The following is a 22278-nucleotide window of genomic DNA, read 5'->3' on the forward strand; positions in this document are numbered from 1 at the left end:
TGTTTTATTTATGGAGCCATAGGGCCTCAGGTGCTACCAGAAGCAAATCTTCTGTTCCATGGGAAATGCGGAAAAGCTGATGGCATACATATTCAAACCAACTGCTTTGACATGTCTGTATTCAAGAGTACATGATGAGGTCATGGGGTTTTGTCTACAAGGGACACTTTGGGGCATTTCCACTTGGATATCAGTATGAGAGTGTTGTATTGTCCATATTGAATAAAGCAGCCACATGTCGTGCCCAAAAGTTCTCCAGTGCCTAACAAATCTACCCCCCTTTTCCTGACACCTCCTACATGTTGAGGCCCCATAGCTCTGCATTAGTTCAGTTAATCACCTGGCAAAGATAGCATTTCTAAGAAAGCTATCTTGGGGATTCTGACTTTCAACTTCCTACCTAGCCACCTAAATTTTGTTTCCAGGACTGTATATCTAAATTACTCTGCCCTGTCATTGCTAATGTGCACCATGACTGTTGACTACTGCTCAGCCTACCTTGATAGAACATGGCATCTTGAACCTTCACATCAAGCAGGCAAGTCAGCAATGCAGTTTACACCCCCCCTATCTCACATAAAGCTATTTGCCACCCCGGGCTCCTTTGTGAAAAATGGAGGGGTATAAATTAAATTAATAATGAATAGATGTAAATAAATTGATTCTTCTAATGATCAAATCACTCACTTCCAGGAGCCCCTAAATCTCCACCTGCCCACCCTCAGAAGCCTATTCTCAGCATGAGACTCACTGTCCCTTATAAGGGATTGTTCCCCTCTTCTTTAGAGCGACACTCTCCTTCTATGAGACATTAGATGAGTTGTCATCTTGGGAGCAGGGTTCCCAGAGGTGCCCTCCACAAACCTCTCTCATCTTCTCCAGATCAGCTACCTTGACTAAGAGTTAGGAGTTCACTGCACTACTGCAAGACACCCACAGCTTCTATCTAAATAAATTTCTTGTTAGACAAACTTCAAAGAGACACCACATCTGGCTTGGATTTTTCCTGCCTCTAGTTCTCATCCTTGCCATCTGGGACATTATTTCAAGACTGAGGGCAGAGTAAAGACTCACAGCATGATTCAAAAGGACCTACTCTCATGTATAAATAAGATCAAATAGGAGGAAATGGTGTATTTTAAGATGATTTGTTGTTATGGCAGGGATGGGGAATCTGTGATCCTCCAGATGTTGCTGGACTACAACTCCCTTCTTCTCTGACCATTGGCTACTCTGGCTGGGGCTGAAGGCTGTTGAAGTCCAATAACACCTGGATGGGCAACAAATTGCCAATGCTTGACCCATGGTCTGGAACACAGGGATGTCTCTCTCGCTGAAATGGTCCCCCTATAAAATATAGGAATGCACAGATTCTTCTAGATACTGGCATAATCTCTAGCCCAGTTCAGGCATTTCCCCTCGCATGATTACAAGCTTCCAGGGATCTAAGAGCCTTAGTTGAGACTTCTGCATTGCAGGGGGTTGGACTACATAGGCGTCGAGGTCCCTTCCAGCTCTACAATTCTATGATTCTATGAGCTTTTGTGCTTAAAGCAAACTCTCCACTGCAGGTGCTATCCTTAAAAGTCATGGAGAGGTGTACTGATCGGGCACGAATGATGCACCTGAGAGGCATCAGGAAATGTGTTTGCATCATGCATTTGTAATCGTGTGAGTTGGATTGGCAAAATAGGGCTTTCCAGTCCCCATAATTGGGGACTTGTACAATTTAGGGACATTGAATTTTCAAGATTTGGACCAACATTTACCCTTGTCTCTAAATTACTAAAAGGGACTCAAGCCCAATAGAATTGGCTAATTGCAACACCAACAACCAGTAAACAACCACTTCACAGCCGGCATGTGTGCTTGTGAAGATCTTTCAGGGTAGGGTCCTAGTTTTAAAGTTATACTGGTTAGTATATTTACATGCCAAAAGCTAAAAGGATGGGTCAGGTAAAAATATCATAACGCCACTTTTAGAATGAATTAAGTACTTTTTAATGTGAATGGTCAAAAGAAGAGATACAGGTGGACTGTTAGTGCTAAATACATATAAAGGATGCTTGTGAAAGAATGGAATGCTAAAATGCTGTGAGATCTTTTCTTCAAATGATGGGCTTGCCAGTTCTGATGTTCTGAGCACACTCTCTTCCCAAATTTACTGCTTGCAGCAAAGATCCAGTGGCATCATCAAATCCTAACAGGGTAACCATTGGTGATGCAAATCCATAAAGGGCTGCCAGAGCCACACTCAGGGGCCAAGCAAAACAAACCAACACAGCCAACCAGATGATACTCCACAGAAGACAGCAGTAGTGAGTTGTGGGTGGTGGTGCTGGGCTGGCATAATAAAGAAACAAAAAGATTTCAGTCAGAAGCATTTTAAAATACATTTCTACACTGAAATCATGTAGCATTTTTTTTTCTTTTTTCTTAAAATGCTCCAGCAATGAAGTTTTTCTCAGGGTCCACACAATACCCACCCCTATCAAAATGCCATCCCATATTTCCTTCCCATTTAATATGGGTTTACTATTTCCCAGGTATGGACAAATCTGTCAATCTCAGTGTCTCCTTTTTCTAGTTTTGAGTTCAGTTCTCCACATTTCTATGTCAGCTGGCAAATTATTTTTCTTCATTAAAAGGTACCCCTGCCCGTACGGGCCAGTCTTGACAGACTCTGGGGTTGTGCGCCCATCTCACTTAAGAGGCCAGGGGCCAACGCTGTCCGGAGACATTTCCGGGTCACGTGGCCAGCGTGACATCGCTGCTCTGGCCAGAGCCAGAGCCGCACACGGAAACGCCGTTTACCTTCCCGCTGGTAAGCGGTCCCTATTTATCTACTTGCACCCGGAGGTGCTTTCGAACTGCTAGGTTGGCAGGCGCTGGGACCGAGCAGCGGGAGCGCACCCCGCCACAGGGATTCGAACCGCCGACCTTTTGATCGGCAAGTCCTAGGCGCTGAGGCTTTAACCCACAGCGCCACCTGCGTCCCTGCGCCTTCTTCATTAAAAGTCCTCATTAATTTTTTCCACAATTTTAGTTCTAATTCTTCCTGCTATGCACATTTTTGTGTGCAATTTTTCCTGATATATATGTTTTTGCGACCAATTTCCCAAAATATAATGCATTTTTGAATGCCACTTTCAAAAATATGTGCATTTCTATACACACTGTCCCTAATATAACATTTGTATAGACATTATTTGGTTGAAGAATCGCACCCCCAAATTCAGACAACTGCAAACTTTGAGGGGTAATTGTGTTTTGGTTTGCTTATTGCTTTAGGAAGTACGAATTAGGAAGCTCTGTATTAAAATGTAAACTAAATCTAATTTCTTCCCCACCCCTGCCACTTAAACATGTTTCACTAGTTGGCATGAAAATGGCAGGTTCTCTTCTTGTGTTTCTCACTTCCTGGATTTTCTGCAGAAATGGTAAATCTGGATTAAATGGGAAAATAATGTAGGATGACATTTTGATGATGACAGTGTCACATGGACACTGCACAAAGCTTGCATCCACAAGCAGCACCAAACCTACCAGAATCTGCCATGTGGAAATGCTCAATGTCTCCAACAGAAGCTGGTTCTACAAAAAGATATCAACCCTCCCCTTTTACCAGTGTGGAGCCAAATCTATTACCAGTGTGGAGCCAAATCTTGTTGCTTTTGGCACAGTCCACACAATACTATAATGTATGGTAAAATATGTCCTCTTATGCACACACTAAAATCCACTTTGGTATTGATCAATTATTTTTTTTAAAATAATATTTATTAAAATTTTAAAGGTTACAGAAAGAAAAAGTAAAAATACCACATTAAACAAAAACAAAACAACACATCACAGTATAAAAAACCCATTAAACAAAAACAAAAACGCAAAAAAAATACATCAGATCTCCTCATTACTAATCTTTCATTAATTTATTTCCTTGACCTCCTCACACCTCCCTTTTTTGTATTCTAGGTCAATTATCCATTTCAGCAAATCCTTTCCCTCTTTTAAAATTTTTGTCCTGTAAATTGTCTTAATATAATGTACCTTTACTTTTCCTCCTTTCACCAATTAACAGTCAGTTATTCCCAAATCCTTTATATCATTCCTGCTAAAATCATATATTATTCCAACATCCTTCTAACAGTTATTAATTTTACAATGTTTCTGTAAATAGTCTTTAAATTTCCTCCAATCTTCCTCCACCGACTCTTCTCCCTGGTCTCGGATTCTGCCAGTCATCTCCATGTAGTCCATCACCTTCATCTGCCATTCTTCCCGGGTGGGTAAATCTTGTGTCTTCCAGTACTTTGCAATAAGTATTCTTGCTGCTGTTGTAGCATACATAAAGAAAGTTCTGTCCTTCTTTGGCACCAATTGGCCGGCCATGCCCAGGAGAAAGGCCTCTGGTTTCTTCAGAAAGGTATATTTAAATACCTTTTTCATTTCATTATAGATCATCTCCCAGAAGGTCTTAATCCTTGGGCACATCCACCAGAGGTGAAAGAATGTACCTTCGGTCTCTTTACATTTCCAACATTTATTATCGGGCAGATGATAGATTTTTGCAAGCTTGACTGGTGTCATGTACCACCTGTATATCATTTTCATTATATTCTCTCTTAAGGCATTACATGCCGTGAATTTCATACCTGTGGTCCATAACTGTTTCCAGTCAGCCATCATAATATTATGTCCAACGTCTTGTGCCCATTTAATCATAACAGATTTCACCGTTTCAGCCTGAGTATTCCATTTCAACAGCAAGTTATACATTCTTGACACTTTGGTATTGATCAATTAAAGCATCAATAAGCAAATTGCCCATCTCAACTGATGATGTCTTTGCAAGAGTTTAAGTTGCAGTGGTTAGATTATTTATCTAGTGGTGATGGCTAAAATGGCGGATAGGTAAAAATATCATGAAACCAATTTTATAGTGAAATAAGAACTTTTTAATATAGATGGTTGAAAAAGATGAATTACAGATCAGCACTCGTGATAAGATACAGGTAAAGGGAAGGGACACCTAATGCTGCGAGATCTTTTCTTCAAGCAATAGGCCTGCCCATTCTGACGTTCTGAGCACACTCTCGTCCCACATGTACTGCTTGTAGCAGAGACTCACTGATATCATCAAGTCCTATTAGGGTAATCATGGGTGATACAAATCCATAAAGGGCTGCCATAGCCACACTCAAGGGCCAAGCAAAAGCCACCAGCACCACCAACCAGATGATACTCCACAGAAGGCAGCAGCAGTCCATTCTACCAGCTGGCGGCTGTGGGGTGCTGACACAATAAAGAAACAAAAAGATTACAGTTTGAAGCATTTTAAAGTACATTTCTACTGTGATTTCACATGGGGGGGGAAACAAATTTTCCAGCCAAGAATACGCAAACATATTATCAAGCAGATGAACTGCTTTTCCAGCAGATTCAGACGATTCAAAGCTAGGATTCCTTTTGTAATCTGCAATAATCTCCAGTGTTTTGCCTCCATGAATTCCAACTGCCCTGTTCCTCCCTCCATGTTTTATTTTAATTATATTTCCATCCAACATTTCTTCCTATGATTTTTCCTTCCTTCCATATTACCCTCAGAACAATCCTGTGAGAACAGTTAGGCTGAGACAAAGTAATCATCATTGCCATGTGATCTTCATAGCTGAGTGGAAATGTGAAGCCCCAGCCTCAGCGAACCTTCTCTGATACTCTAACCACTGCATCACACAGGTATATGTGAAATATATGGGCTAGGAAGAGGACTAGCGGCATTCACTTGACACAAGTGGTAAACTGTGTTTGGGCCGAGGTGTCTTCCCAACTCTTATAATGCTTCCTGGGCTGCCTCAGGTAAAGTTCAGTTCTGCATTGCCAAGGCAACCAGGGACTGCACTCGGCTGTCGCAGTAGCTCCTTCCCATCTCTGTTTCTTGGTGGCTCCATCTTCTTCCGGATCAGGGCACCTGTCCCATTTGGCAACTCAAGGGTCGAGAAAAAGTTTAAAGAGCCTCTGTAAGGCCATGCCCTGGACACATTATCTAGGAATGCCACCAAGCTGAATGTAGCTCAGGGTTGCAGAATGTCTACTTATAAGGGTCAGTTCTGGCAGAGACTCTGACAAGCTTCAGAGTTTGGCTCGTGACAATAAAGGGTCTGTGCAATGGATTGTCTCCATAAAAAAAGATGAGCCTAGATTGTTCCTTTTCCATTTTAAGGAGGGCATAATCCAGCAACATCAAGGAAGACCCCACATTCAGATAACGATGTTCACTTGTCTACTGCTCCTTGAAGTGAACAGAGTCCTACCATGTGGGCAGGGTAAGGTGCGGAGAGGAGTCTGGCTAAGGGTGCAATATTACTAAGGTGTGGGGGGGGGATAAATTGATTATTATGCTTGAAGATGTTTCTAGGAACTGATTTCCCTCTATGTCCCCATTGTCTGGATTTGCTGGAGTGCCAAGAAGCAGTGCAGGCAACATTCTGAACAGTGAATTGTTGTCCTAGAGAAAGTATGTTTGTGCAGTTAAACAGCCCTTGTCTTTTGAGAGACAGAAATGTGTGCTTCCCCAGGTGACATGATCTCTCAAGACCTACCAGTTCAACAATTCTAAGGCGGCCACTAGATACTTTAACCCCACCCATCCTCCACAAAAAAGAGGACACTTATTTGCATCAAAATTGCATATGGTGATATATATTTACAGATGCAAATTCTTAAATAAACCCATCCCCCACAAAAAAGAGGACACTTATTTGCAGCAAAATTGCATATGGTGATATATACTTACAGATGCAAATTCTTAAATAATTGCAATCATTTAAACAGAAAAAGAGTACATCTTACCCAAGTGGGCAAGACTGTGTGTTGAATATAAGTTCAAGGTCTCTGCTGCTTTCCCTTGATATAGTTCTTTGAACATGACAGTCCTTCAGAAAGAAGTCACTAAAGGACTGGAAAGTAGGGCAGAAGGCCACTCTACAGTGTTCCTTGTGCACAGACAGAAAGGCAGGACAAAGTGCCATAACAATAAGGGTCACTTATCAAAAAGACCATAAGAGCCAGTGTTGCTATAGCCTGCCATCATTCTGCAAGGGGGGGGGGGCAAGAATGGCTAAACCAGCTATTTTGTTTTGTTTTTAGATATTTCATGATTGTGCAGGGAAAATGCTTGTGTTCATATTGGTTCATTAGAACAAAACAAAATAAAAGCCTAACTGTTTTAAATATATATATAAATGTTTTCATTACAGCTACACATTATTTTCTTTTTAAAAACACTTAATAATATCACAAAAGATATTTGCTTGTGGAACATATGACAAAGAAGAACCAATCAAGCAAAGTTTTCCAAGCAGATATACCTTTTCCCATCATCCTTGACGAAACATTGACAGGATATTTATTTATTTATTTTGGACCAACCAAAAGTTACAAAATAGTTAGCTAAGGGTTGTTGAACTCTTCTTCAAGCCAGGTTTTCTTTCTTTTTTTAGGACATGGTTTACTTTCAGATATGCAGAAGATGTAATTTTAGAATTTTTAAATATAAACTTTTCTTTCCTGAGAGTAACAAAATTCTATGTATTGGATGGAATCATTGTGTGTGTCTAGGAGGGGACCCACATTACAATTGTGTACTGAGCCCTACGAAATGATGCTTGGATCATGGCAGTGAGGGGATTGAAAAGGAGAGTGGGGGAGACAGATGTGACCCTGAGACTCAGTCTGAATCTCTCTCTGTGGGACAACTATGGCTAGTTGCCCTTCTGCAGCATCCCCTTCTCACAGTGTCCAACCAGATGACTATGCGAAACCTGTAAGAAAAACTTGAACATAGCAGCACTCTTCCGATATCTTTCCCATGAATGAAATTCAAATATACAAGGGTAAATACCTGTATCCAACAAGAAATGCTGCTATTATGAGCAAGCTATTCTGTGCACGATTTATTTGTTTATTAAAGCCATTTCCTTGAATTTTATCAATATTAAGCCAAAATAACCTTTTCTATCATCGAACAAAGAAAGGCACACAAAATACTGGAAAATACCAAATAGTTTTAACTAATATTTTATCGTCTTGACCATTCTTCAAGTTATGTTCCTTTTACATCTTGGACACCATGCTCAGCATACACACACATCATTTAGAATATTTTTTGCTGCTGCTCTTTTCATAGCACATTTTAATAGAATCATAGAATTGTAGATTTGGGAGAGGGACTGCGAGGGGTCACCTAGTCCAACCCTTTGCATCGCAGGAATCTTTTGCCCAACATGAAGATCGAACCGACAGTCCTGAGATAAAGAGTCTCATGCTCTATTGACTAACTGAACACAGTGAGACTCATTTCTTCGTAGACATGCACAGCTTTATATAGACTACTCATTATTTCTTCCTTTGCTTAAACATATTTCAGAAATGGGATCCAGGCAATGAGAGTCATAGCCCAATTCTATGCATGATGAAGGTAATTAAGAATGTAAGAAAAACCTCTGCTGGATCAAGCCAGTGCCCCATCCTGTCCTCACAGTGACCTATCAGATGCCTGTGGCAAACCCACACACAAGTTCTGCCATTTCCTCTAATAATCCAGGTAACATGCAACATGTACCGTATTTTTCGCTCTATAAGACGCACCTAGTTTTTGGAGGAAGAAAACAAGAAAAAAAATATTCTGAATCTCAGAAGCCAGAACAGCAAGAGGGATCGCTGTGCAGTGAAAGCAGCAATCCCTCTTGCTGTTCTGGCGTCTGGGATAGTTGTGCAGCCTGCATTCGCTCCATAAGACGCACACACATTTCCCCTTACTTTTTAGGAGGGAAAAAGTGAGTCTTATAGAGCAAAAAATACGGTAACTTGCCTAGAAGTACTAAGATAAGAATTTTATTTATATTCCATATACCTTGCAAATTATAGAGTCTCAAAGTGTTTTGAACCCCCATGGAAGTCAGCTAAAAATGAGAAACTCATTTTCCTCTCCAGCTGCTTAGGTTTCCATCAGTGCAATCTGATATATGTCTACTCAGAAATAAACCTCACTGAGTTCAATGGGACTTACCCCAGGTACATATGGACAGAATTGCAGTTTAAGGCACATTTGCCATATATAGCTCTCTTTGCCAGAAGGTATTAGTAGAGCTTACTCCTGAATAAACATGCATAAATTGGCACTGTAAATCCTGAAGACATGGCATTCTGATTTGTCTTTAAATTGCTTTAAATATGGTACTTACCTTCTTGCCTGAAATATATCATTAGTTTAGCATTAATACATCGTTCTGTACATGAAATGGAATGCATGAAATGTGGAGAATCTGTACCAAAACTAAGAGCCTATACCTTGGAGCAGCTTCAGGTTCCTTAGGCAGGAGTGATTCAGCAGCAGCTGATTTTGGCTCGGTAATGTCCTCATATGGGTCCCCTTCCTCTTCTCCTTCATCATAAGCAGACATTGCTTATCAAGCACGCTCCTTTCAAATATGCTATTAGTGACACCAAATTAAAAGCAGTGTTAGTTCCAGATGAAAATAAGCTGTTGAACCTTTAAAAACATACTATTGCTATCCATCAGAACATTCCTGCAAATGAAATTATATTGTGAGAGGGCTCATGTAGTTGTGGTTTATACAAACACATCAACCATGTTATCTGCGTCCTTTCTATCCCCTTTCCCTGCTTAGCATTGCTTCATGATAAATAGACACTACCCTTCTTGACCAAGTGACCCACACTATTTCTTGATAGTTTTCTTTGGGGGGGGGTTAGTTAATGTGAATTATGGAGTGGAAAGAACTGACACTGCATAGTTTGATAGCCAGTGAATTCTTGTAACTGGCATTATATCTGGGCTATTGAAATGTTTTGTACAAGAGGCTGCTTTTGGCAATGGTTTGGAGATGACCGCTTGCCCTGCTTGGGGGTGGGCAGGGGTGGCTGGTTGTGGCCCCCCACTGTCCCCAAGGGGTGAAAGCCAGCCAGACCTCTCACAGCCAGCAGCTTGGGCTGGCAGGATACCCAACCACCCTGGAATTTTGAACTGCTTAATCATGGGGTGGAACCTGGCTGGCAGATCGGAGTCAGGAAGTCTTTACTATGGTCCGCCTCAGAATAAAAGCTGGCTGCGCCTGGGTCACTCCAGTTCAGGACCATGATGGTCACATGAACAATGCCACATCAAGTCTGACCCTAGGTAAGGGGGAAGCCATCCTTCTGCAGGATTAAGGCACTTGAAAAACTCCCAGATTATACTCCTAAACAATCTTTCTGGGCTGTCTTGCCAAGATGGGACTCAAGAGGCATGGAGTTAACTTTGCTTGGATCCTTTTTGAATGGTCGGGGGACTTGACCTTTGGGATGACTTAGGGTTCTATTTGGTCCCCTGACATCTTTTTGACCAGATTTCTTTTGACATCCCTGTGAAACTGCTGTAAGAAGTCATCTGGAGCCTTGGGTTAAAATGTCAACTATGTGGATGACATAACTCTACCGTTCATTTACATCTACCAAATCCAGGAGACTGAAAATTCTGAATGGAGGCATTTTGGGATGGATCATGAGGGCAAAGAAGTTGAAACCTGAGCCAGGTATGATGGAGGTATGTGGGTTGGCAAGCCAATTAGGCAGTGGTTTGCAATTGATTTTAAACGATGTTTCATTCCCTATGAAAACCCAAGTTTAGTAATTTTGGGGGTTCCCTGTCCCCCACCCCCCAGCCTTTTTCATTTTTCCATTTAGATCCTTATGGGGGGAAAGGATACACACACAAAATGGCAGAGTTGTTGTTATAGGGCTTCACATCTCTCTGTGTTACCTCTCTGCCTTGCTAATGTTGAAATAAAATGTTGGGGCTATCATGTTGCTTCAAGCTTATGGTTCCCTAAGCAACTATAACATTCATGCTTGCTGGTCTTTACAGTTTACCAGGTTTACTATATCTATTATGAAGGGCAAAACAGACTTGCAAACCACTTTGCCACTATTTGTTCTTATTCTTTACTCTCCCATTTAACTCAAAGTACATTTCTCACGAAATAAATAAATGGCTTACCTCGTATATATATAAATATCCCACAATTCTCTTTTAAAATGGCTCATTTAGTTTTCAGGTGTTCACTGTGATCTGAAGACATCAGCAGGCTTTTGAAGAGAAGAACATTACAAAAAAAAATCCAGGCATCCCCTCATAGAATGCTTACAGGCTGCTCAAAGCATCATTGTTTCTAAGTAACCAGTATGATGTCACACTTAGGGAAATCTAAAAGACTAGAGTACCACTCCACTTCTCCTGTTCAGCCTTACTAGGGCACCTGCTCATGACAGATCAGAATAGGTAAATATGTAAGATGGGGACTAAAACCGAGAGTAATGTGTGTAACTGAGGTGTGGTGTGTATGTGTGCATTATGTTACCTAAACATCTTTCTGCTGCCAAATATTTGGAGGGGGTTAAGGTAGGGGCAGGCCTTATAACCCCTCTTTCTCCTTCCCCAAACACCCCCCAATTTTAGCCAAATCAACACAGTAGCTGAGGGAAGCTGGTACAAAAAGAAAGGATATCTGGAGCCCTCTGTCTTCTCTATAATCTAAGCACGGTCTTGAGAGTTATTTTATTCACATGAAAACTGGATGTTGTTGGACTCAACTCTCATCAGCCCCTGCCAGCACAACCAATGACTGGGGATAACTGGAGTTGTAGTCCAACATTTGGAGGGCCAAAGATTTCCTATCTGTGCCTTACTCTGCAATGTCATTGACTTTTTAGAGTGGGCTGTGTCTCTTTTCCAGGGACGCTTGGACAAACCTCCAGTCATGGGTGACTTTGGGCCAGTCCCCATCTCTCAGCTTAACCTACTCATAGAGTTGCTGTGAGGCTAGAGTGGGGAGCGGGAGAGCCATGTACAGAGCCTGGAGTTATTCAGAGGGGAAGTGTGATATAAATTGAACAATAAATAAATAAAAATATGTAGTGGAAATTTCAGTATGTCATTTGACTTCTGTAAATTAGATTAACATAGTCCATTAAGACATTAAGACTTAATGCTCTTTTAAGCTGTCCTGAAATTCTGTTTCCCTAATGGTTCGTTTATAATGATATACTTTCACATTTATTTATTTAATAAGTTTTTTCCCCAAGTTGCATTTGTCATTTCAAATAATCTTTTTTTTTTGTACCTAAAGCTTATTGATGAATATCAGACCAATTAAAATGAGAATGCGTGCTTTTACTTCCAAAGGAATGTGAATTGCACCCAGAGTAAATGTTTTTTTCTAATACTCAGAGATCACGCCTGTCAGAGCTGCCTCCAGGTCCCAGCTCACAGAGGACCAACGCTAGGCTGTAGTTATGTACAAAAGTCTTTATTGAGATTCAGTTTCCATTTTAAAGCCGCAGCGTGCAGCTCTACGTCCCGACCTTAGACCGGCGAAGTCCCGTCTGAGTCTCCTCCCCTTCCACACCAGTTTAAGACTCTCGCTTTGCTCCACCTCTTTCTAAGTTCCTTTCTCCTCTGGGCCCTCCTGCCCGCTAGGGTCTCATCCTTCCTGGACTCCTCTGACGCTGACCCTGACGATTCTTGCCCCTCCTTCCGGCGGGCTTTAGGACCTGGTTCCCTATCCGGGCTACCTTCTGTGCCGCTCGCCTGTACCTTTGAACTTGGCGCGCGCGCCCAGCCTGCAACTTTCCTCTTGACCGTTAACTCGCTCTCCGATGGAGGCGTGGTCAACCCTGACTCATCTTCTCTCGCTGGTGGTGCATATGTGGGCTCTGACACCTGGAACTCCTCCCCCCCACTGCGCTCTGGTGGGGAAGCTGGTCCTGATTTCCAACTGCTGCTCTGGGAGTCCCCGCTGGCCCCTTGCTTCTGGGGTGTCCCCCTTGGCTCGCCCCTTGCCCTGCCCATCAGCGCCCCCTTCTGTGAATCTTCCGATTCGCTGGAGAGGCTCATGGAATCTCTCGGGCTGCTGTCATATTCTCCTACGCTGCCCTCGGATTGCTCCCCCTCGCTCTCCATCTCTTCTCCTCCCTGCGCTCCCACTGAGTCCCTGACAACGCCTATTGTCCAAAAGAAGAAATATACTGCTACATGCAATCTATTATCTGTCTAACCTTTTGATGTTTCTTTTTGAGAACAATCAGAAGAGGGTTAACACTGCTGGAATGGTTGCACTATGCCTTCCTCTTGCAACTTCAGTATCTACACTATACTTTAAAAATAGTAGTATATTGCTTTCAACAGTAGTGGCTCCCTACAAAGAATCCTGGGAGCTGTAGTTTGTTAAGGGTGTTAAGATTTAGGAGGAGAATCATATTTCCTTCACTCAGTTATAATCCCCATAGTGGTTTATCAGTCAATCCCTCTTCCCAGGAAACTCTGGGAACTGTAGCTCAGTGAGAGGAATAGGAGCATCCTAAAAACTCTCAGCACCATTAACTAGTTCCCAGGATTCTTTGTGGGGAAGTCATGAGTTTAAAGTGGTATGATAGTGCTTTAATTGTACAGTGCTTTAATTGTGCTTTTCAGTGACAGGACAGAGAAAGGAGAAAAGTTGTTAAGTATTTAAATATTTATAAACTGCACTTTCATATAAAGTATAAAGGTAGTATATACAGTTCCCCTGTGTTAGCACTGCAAAAAGCATTAGCATGGAGGTAGAATTAATGACATTAATTGTTTTGAGAACAGCTGCATTAATATTGGAATGCACATGCAGATTGAAGTGATGCCTGATGGGAGGTCAAATGTAATAGAACTACCTCTATGGTAAGCATGTTGTACTTTAATAATAATAATAATAATAATAATAATAATAATAATAATTTATTATTTATTATTTATACCCCGCCCATCTGGCTGGACCTCCCCAGCCACTCTGGGCGGCTTACATAAAAACCAAAAATACAGTAAAATATCACACGTTAAAAACTTCCCTGAACAGGGCTGCCTTAAGATGTCTTCTGAATGTCAGGTAGTTGTTTATCACTTTGACATCTGCTGGAAGGGCGTTCCACAGGGCGGGCGCCACTACCGAGAAGGCCCTCTGCCTGGTTCCCTGTAGCTTTGCTTCTCGCAATGAGGGAACCGCCAGAAGGCCCTCGGCGCTGGACCTCAGCGTCCGGGCAGAATGATGGGGGTGGAGACGCTCCTTCAGGTATACTGGACCGAGGCCGTTTAGGGCTTTAAAGGTCAGCACCAACACTTTGAATTGTGCTCGGAAACATACTGGGAGCCAATGTAGGTCTTTCAAGACCGGTGTTATATGGTCTCGGCGGCCGCTCCCAGTCACCAGTCTAGCTGCCGCATTCTGGATTAGTTGTAGTTTCCGAGTCACCTTCAAAGGTAGCCCCAAGTAGAGTGCATTGCAGTAGTCCAAGCGGGAGATAACCAGAGCATGCACCACTCTGGCGAGACAGTCCGCAGGCAGATAGGGTCTCAGCCTACGTACCAGATGGAGCTGGTAAACAGCTGCCCTGGACACAGATTTGACCTGTGCTTCCATGGACAGCTGTGAGTCCAAAATGACTCCCAAGCTGCGCACCTGGTCCTTCAGGGGCACAGTTACCCCATTCAGGACCAGGGAATCCTCCACACCTGCCCGCCTCCTGTCCCCCAAAAACAGTACTTCTGTCTTGTCAGGATTCAACCTCAATCTGTTAGCCGCCATCCATCCTCCAACCGCCTCCAGACACTCACACAGGACCTTCACCGCCTTCACTGGTTCTGATTTAAAAGAGAGGTAGAGCTGGGTATCATCCGCATACTGATGAACACCCAGCCCAAACCTCCTGATTATCTCTCCCAGCGGCTGCATCAGGATGCATAACCTGGAACACTGCCGTTGGATAAGCAGGCTTTGGTAGGGTCCAATAATATAGTTTATCAGCTTATATGCGATACCTTTTCCTAGACAATCAGAAGCTTGCAAAAGTTAACCATGCTTTACAATTTCAAATTATGTGTTCTGTCATGTGAGGCTCTCCTTGAAGATAGTCTGGAGGCTGCAGTCCAAAACCTGCAGCAATGTCCAAAAAGCCCTAGCCTGGCTTTTGGCAAGCATAGGCAAATGAAAACACGCTGCTGCTCAACTGTGCTAGCTACTCATAGATTTTCAGACAATATTCAAAGTGATGTTGAGAACTTTAAACCCCACTGTCACCTGAAGACTACATCAGATATCACCTCTCCCCATATATGCCCATCTATCTGCTGAGGTCAACTTCAAAAATTCTGCTTCAGGTTCCCTTAGTTTGGTTATTAGTTTGGAGTATTAGAACTTCTGCAACAAGAAGCAGAGCTTTCTCTGTATTGCATTATATGTTATATTAAGGAACAATTCCTACAGATTGTATATGTAAGTTTATCTCCAGCTTTAGAAATTTGCATAAGCCTCACATTTTTGTGAAGGCGTATGGATTGGAGAATCTTGTGGAGGTTTGGTTGTTATATTGTTTCAGGTTCTTCTTTTTGTTGTGCTGTTCTGGTGATAGGGAGCCCTCCAGCTGGTGCCTGACATACAACTCCCATCAGCCCCAGCCAGCATCGTCAATGATCAGGGAAAATGGGAGCTGGAGTCCAGTGAAACCTGGACAGCCACAGATTCCTCATCCCGCCCCCTTTGTGATTATAGTTTTTATATAAGAATTTATATAATTGCTTTTAAACTATGTTGGGTGCTACCTTGAGCACTGCAATTTTGCTTTATCAAAATATTATAAATAAGATACAATATGTTATGAAATGTCCCAATTCCTATTTTAGCAGGAGCATAAGCTAGAATAACCATTGTTTGTTCTAAGAGGTCAACAGACTGGGTGACAAATAAGGAAGAAACTCTCCTCTGCAGCTTAGCAAGGGACACAGAAAATATAAGAGACAATCTGATAACATTAACCATGATCTGACATAGATAATGGCTTCTGAGCTGATTATCTTGTGTATAAATGTGTTCCTCCTAGATAAATAGAATGTAGGATTTATCAGCAACAACAGTAATATGAATTTAAAATACAGTGTGCACAAACAGAAAGTTCAGGTAGTTTTATTATGTATTATGGTGTTAACATACCGAAATAATTACATTATAGAGAAGCGAAACAAAAACAATGGCTTCTAAAGCATATTCACAACCAAGTATAATAAACAATTAATACAGATTGATTTATACATTAGTAACTGTATACAGAGATGCAAAATTCGCTTTAGTGAGAGACACAATTTTAAGCCTTAGATAATTTGTGGCACAAAGCAAAAAACACAAAACCAGAGAAATACAAATCTCATAACTCTCTCTCTCTTTGATTAGATATTTACAAGCTGTTTGCACCCAAGTTTCTGAACATTCACAGTTTGAGAATCTGAGGTTCTGATTCAGATCTCTCCAGTTGCAGTGCATTACAGACAAATGCAATATACATAGGAATTGCAGTTTCAAGTACAATTTGGGAACTTTATACTTTACTGATGAAAACCAAATATTCATATAAAACCTCATTGCCACTGGACAACAATACATGCTGGGTAATTATGGTAGTCTTGTTGTTAACAGAGAGGTTTTCCACTGCGTACATTAGTAGCACACACTTTCCCCACATTCACTCCCTTCAACAAAACTTCACCAACATCATCTAGACCTATCAAAGTAGTTAAAGGAACTATAAATCCATACAGTCCTCCTAAGAATATGCTTATGGGCCATCCAATAAAGTACAGTATGACGAACCAAATTATTCCCCAGGTGACACAGAGACAATCCATCTTCACCCTAGTAACACAATTAGTTGAGTTAATTCAGTAAGTTTTGATACAAAGGCATTTTATTTACTAGACTGTCAGATTACAGATTAAATTTCCTTTAATATTTCAGCATCCCTACAAAAATACACGGAACTATAAAGGATTGTGTTACAAATAAAATCCAATTATCAAAACATGAAAATTGAAAGTGTAAATATATAGTTTTTGTATATGGACATAATGGAAATTGGCATGTAGACAGTCAACTACTTTAATAAAGCTGGGATATTACGAAATAGGGATATTTTTTTTGTATACACTCACATTAGGAGGGCATACATCACCAATAGACAATAGTACCTAAAATCACTTTTATGCTGTTTATTAGCTGGTTAAAGGAGAACAAAGACTGCTCCTCATATTTATTTTTACTTTTATTTTCAAAATACAAGATTGCATTTGAATAATACTAGGCATAATACAACTTGTCTAAGAAGTGATATACAAGCTCTTTCCAAGGGACGAAAATAAAAGCATTTCACTCCACAGCTCAACACAGCTTGATTCCTACAAGTTTCAAATGCAGTGTGGGTGGGCTTCCGGGTTAAAATGGGCTTCTATAGATAGCTGTGTTATTATTCCATTGGTTATGCCTTTGGGGTCTGCTATCATGCAGGGTTGCCATACGTCTAGGAATCTCAAACATGTACTCTTTTTGGGGAGCTACATGCTAATCTGGGGGATTTTTACAATTTAAGGCAAATGTGCTTGTTTGGGGGAGGTTAATTTTTGTGTGTGCATCCTGGCAACTCGGGTTCAGGCTCAGGCTTGGGTGTAGGCAACCTAGGCTCTATCTCTGTCTTGGGCTCTGGCACAGGCAACCCACTCTCTGGCTCTGGCTCAGATTGCTCAGGCTTGGCAGATGGCTGGGGGATGAGTGGGCAATTGCTCTCCGGATTTTTACCTCTGGAAATATGGCAACCCTGCTCTCATGATACTTCAGTGTTGTAGTGCATAAATTTATATTTTCTTAGTACACCTGTGATTGTATATAAGACCACATTTAGAAATGATTACTGCATAGGAAGACCCATAACTATGAAAGCATTTCGAAAGCAAGCAAGCATATATAACCATAAAGGTAAAGGTAAAGGGACCCCTGACCATTAGGTCCAGTCGCAGACAACTCTGGGGTTGCGGTGATTATCTCATTTTACTGGTTGAGGGAGCCAGCGTTTGTCCGCAGACAGCTTCCGGGTCATGTGGCCAGCAAGACTAAGCCACTTCTGGCGAACCAGAGCAATGCACTGAAACGCCGTTTACCTTCCCTCCAGAGTGGTACCTAATTATCTACTTGCACTTTGACGTGCTTTCGAACTGCTAGGTTGGCAGGAGCAGGGACCGAGCAATGGGAGCTCAACCTGTCGCGGGAATTCGAACTGCCAACCTTCTGATCGGCAAGCCCTAGGCTCTGTGGTTTAGACCACAGCGCCACCTGCATCCCTATATATAACTACCTTTTCCTAATAATAATAATAATAATAATAATAATAATAATAATAATAATAACAACAACAATAATTTATTTATACCCCACCCATCTGGCTGGGCTTCCCCAGCCACTCTGGGCAGCTTCCACAGCCACTCTGGGCAGCTTCCAACAATATATTAAAATACAGTAATCCTAGAGTTACTTTTTTAGAAGGAGTCAATTTAACAAACTGTTCTTGATGCCAGCTCAGATATCTAATAACAGAATCCAAAAAGTGTTACTTCAGTCCAGGAACAACATTAACTTTTGCAACTATGGAACATTATATTCAATGTTTGGCTATCTTTGAATCAGGCCTGGAAGTTAATTGACAATCCACACTGTTTTTTCATCAGGGCAACCAAGGCTTATTTAGGGCTGAACCCAAACTCAAATAGGTCAAGATAATCTGTTTCATCCAAGAGCACTTGCAATTGCTGCACTGAAACCTTCTCAATCACCTTCCTTAAAAGGGGGTATTTGTGACTTTGTGGTAGTTGTCACAAACTGATAGGTCCAGGTGTGCTTGTATTTTCAGGCGTTGTTGGATCACTGCCACTTTCAAGGTGGCTAGGACCACACCCTATTGCAAGGATGTGTTGACCACACCCTTGATCCATCTGGCAAACTTTAATAAGAGAGTCAAGGGTTGAGGAAACAAATGGTTGGCCACACTGTTGCAAGCACCTCATCCATATCAAGCCAAATCTATGGAAACAGATTCCATGGTGTTACAGCAGATGTTGCACTGTACACCTCATTTGAGACTTCAGTGAATGTGGATGTGGTGTCAAGATTATTAATTAACTTGAAGATTCCAATCTGGATGAAAAGGCCAGGTTTAGATACAATTATTTAAAAGAATAATATACATGAATGAAATCTTTAGGCAGCTTTATCATCATGAACCTAAGCCAGAAGTCCAAGGATAAATTCAAAAGAATGTATTTACTTCAATGAAAGATACATTCAGGAAAGTCTGAGTAAGTTAACCTGGTTGTCTCCTATGGAGATATGAAAGGTCGGGGGAGGGGGAATAGAGGCCAGAAGGTATATATATAGGCAGACTGATTTCTATGAAATACACTAACAGATAAAATCAAGCATAATTTTTTTAATACATTAGTTGCAAGAAGGCATAAACTGTAGTGGGCGCTCAACAATCAGTAACTTTTTTATTATTTATTATCTAAATGTCTCTGTTCTTCCTAACGAATCCCACTACTAACTCACTTCTTTGCTCTGAGAATATCTGATTCAGCACAGATGACACTTGTCTCAAAAAAAGAAACAATTACTACCACCGCTGGTGATGATTGCAATATGTACTTAGTAAGGAAAATGTGATTTATTAAAATAGGAAAAAAGATAACCAGCAGATAAAGTTAAATGGTCCAGTAATAAAAAAAGTATTCTGCTTAGCTGTTAAGTGCAAATAATAATAATCACCCCAAACTTACCTTTATGTTGTATGGAATTGTTGATTATAATGGCTTTTGAAAATCGGCCTTATTTTTCCAAGCAGTTACTAAAATAGAAGTAAACAAGCAAGCTAAGGCAACACCCACAAGCAAAATACCAGAAGTATCTTACAAATACAGTGGTGCCTCGCAAGACGAAATTAATCCGTTCCGTGAGGCTCTTCGTATAGCGGTTTTTTCGTCTTGCGATGCAAGCCCATTGACAGCCTAGCGGATTAGCGCTATTAGCGGTTTAGCGGCTTTTAGCGGCTTATCAGTTTAGCGGATCAACTGATAAGCGGCTTAGCGGCTTAGGAAAAGGGGAAAAAAGGGGGGGAACCCGCAGGAACTCGCCAGACATTTTCGTCTTGCGAAGCAAGCCCATAGGGAAATTCGTTTTGCGAAGCGCCTCCAAAACGGAAAACCCTTTCGTCTAGCAGGTTTTCCGTCTTGCGAGGCGTTCGTCTTGCGGGGCACCACTGTATGTTTCTTTCTCTTCATGCAAGTCAGCTGATTTGACCAGCAAGGCTATGCTAAGCAAAATGAGGTCATACACTGTAGTTTTCAAGCATTTCTATTGTAAGAAATGTTATGGAAATGTCTGGGAAAATGCTGGCAACTACGTAAGAATTAGGTACACATACACACACACACACACACACACAAAAGCATTGTTCTTAGTTATTTGAGTTTGTCTCCCGTATTCATGTAAAAATACACATCTCTTTTGTCCATTCTTAGCACATTTGGGTCTTGTTAGCTTGCTCTTATTTCTTAGTAACACCCCATATCCATCTCATTCTCCCTTGTCATCATTTTCATGCTCTAGAAGTTAGTAGCTGCAGCTGAATTGAACGCATGACAAATCCCAAATTCAGTCCCCATCATGTTCACAAGAAGCAAAAGCAAAAGAAGAAAAGGAATACTTCCCTCCCTTCCTCTGTTTAAAGGCTTAATTCCCCAATACTTGCACTATTTGTGTGGATGTTACAGAAGCAGGGCCCGTTATTTCTCTCATGAAGGAGCCTCTGTACGCTGAGATATTGAGATGTTCCAGAGGAAAATAAAGTACTACTGGACTCCTGTGCTCAACAATGTAAAGAGCAAGTACACTGAATAATAAAGAGTCTGTGCCATCCTGGTTAATTGCTTATATTTTTGTTTATATAATATTTTTGCAAACAGCTCTCTTCCCTGAGTCAATTATTTTGTGTCGCCTTCTCCCTTCTCTTCAAATCCCATTACCTCAAAGACAGGCCTTTGTTTAATTCTCCTCTTGCCCGGCAACCAAGGCGTCTCTCACAAATCATACCTGTCAAGGCATCCTCCACCTTACCTGTCCAAAGCTTGTGTTAAAGTCAGGCGCTTTTGTAACGAGCCTGTTACACAGCTTTTGCTTTATTTGTTTATTATTATTTTTTACCTCAGGCAAACACACAAAGAAGCTGATTCTGTAGAGAATTCCTGCCCTCAAAGAGAACTTGTGGCAGGCTGTGTACAGGCTACAGCTATGAAGGACGCTCCTTCGCTCAAAGGATTCTGGGCCCTGTCGTTCACCCCTCACAGAGTCACAATGGTGCCGTTTCTCTTGGCTCTGCCAATTCAAAAGTTTGTGGCTATACATATGATGGGCTGCAGGGACAATGGAGATTGGGTTGCCTATCCTCCACAGTAAAGCTTATTAAGCCAGTGCAGGAGGACATTAGTATTTGTAACGGGCTCAAAGTGTTGCTAAATCAAACACAGGCCCTCATTTAGAGTCAATACAGAGGCTGCTGCCGTTACCCTGAAGAAACAAGAGGCCTCCCCTCAGACTAGACTGAAGCAGGCCACAGGCCCTGTCTCACTCACTTATCTTAGGCTTCAGCTAAACACCCTTGTTTTGGAAATATTCCTAACCATTTGGCTGATCCTGGATACAAGGCTAGAATTTGAACCAAAGAATTGAGTTAGCTTTTTAATTCTCTCTTCCTCTCTGCAGTCTCCTCAGTTTTGGTTCAGACCACACAGTGCAATTTTAAGAACAACTACTCTCTCTCCCCGCCCCCCTCCGTTTTGCTCAGTTTTTTTTCAGGGGAAATGGTTGCAAAAAATAGCTTTGTAATTACACACACTCAATGTCATAGAGTATATATAATACCTCTCCAAAAGTGAAAGGGAAATGAAATTTAGGCTCCCAAACATATACGCAGGAACAGGCCACATCATTTACATCAATTGTGGAGGAGGAGTGGAGGAGTTTGGATTTGATATCCCGCTTTATCACTACCCGAAGGAGTCTCAAAGCGTCTAACATTCTCCTTTCCCTTCCTCCCCCACAACAAACACTCTGTGAGGTGAGTGGGGCTGAGAGACATCAGAGAAGTGTGACTAGCCCAAGGTCACCCAGCAGCTGCATGTGGAGGAGCGGATTACGAGTCTACTGCTCTTAACCACTACACCACACTGGCCCTTGTGTACAAATTAGGCCCTCAGTGATTTGATTCAGACTGCAATCCTTTGCACACTTACTTGAGTAAGAACTGTTGATGATAGGACATACTTAT

General features: G+C 41.6%; 3 long non-coding RNA genes across 4 annotated transcripts; 1 reads left to right on the forward strand and 2 right to left on the reverse strand.

Moving 5' to 3' along the window:
* Positions 1-1977: 1977 nt before the first annotated feature.
* Positions 1978-11218, reverse strand: LOC307204175. Of its 2 annotated transcripts, XR_013833515.1 has the most exons (4): positions 11060-11218; positions 9352-9494; positions 4778-5295; positions 3005-3732 (listed from the first exon to the last, which is right to left on the reverse strand). It is a non-coding gene; the product is annotated as an uncharacterized lncRNA (long non-coding RNA). The 2 variants fall into 2 exon arrangements; XR_013833514.1 differs by lacking the exons at positions 3005-3732; positions 4778-5295 and adding an exon at positions 1978-2343 and having other exon boundaries at positions 11060-11215.
* Positions 11219-11244: 26 nt separating this feature from the next.
* Positions 11245-20873, forward strand: LOC307204196. The gene is made up of 2 exons (XR_013833523.1): positions 11245-11341; positions 20562-20873. It is a non-coding gene; the product is annotated as an uncharacterized lncRNA (long non-coding RNA).
* Positions 16031-21511, reverse strand: LOC307204174. Its single transcript, XR_013833513.1, has 3 exons — positions 21156-21511; positions 19733-19800; positions 16031-16769 (listed from the first exon to the last, which is right to left on the reverse strand). It is a non-coding gene; the product is annotated as an uncharacterized lncRNA (long non-coding RNA).
* Positions 21512-22278: the final 767 nt, after the last annotated feature.

This window comes from Podarcis cretensis, assembly GCF_951804945.1.
Source record: "Podarcis cretensis genome assembly, chromosome: 1".
In the NCBI taxonomy this organism is placed as follows: domain Eukaryota; kingdom Metazoa; phylum Chordata; class Lepidosauria; order Squamata; family Lacertidae; genus Podarcis; species Podarcis cretensis.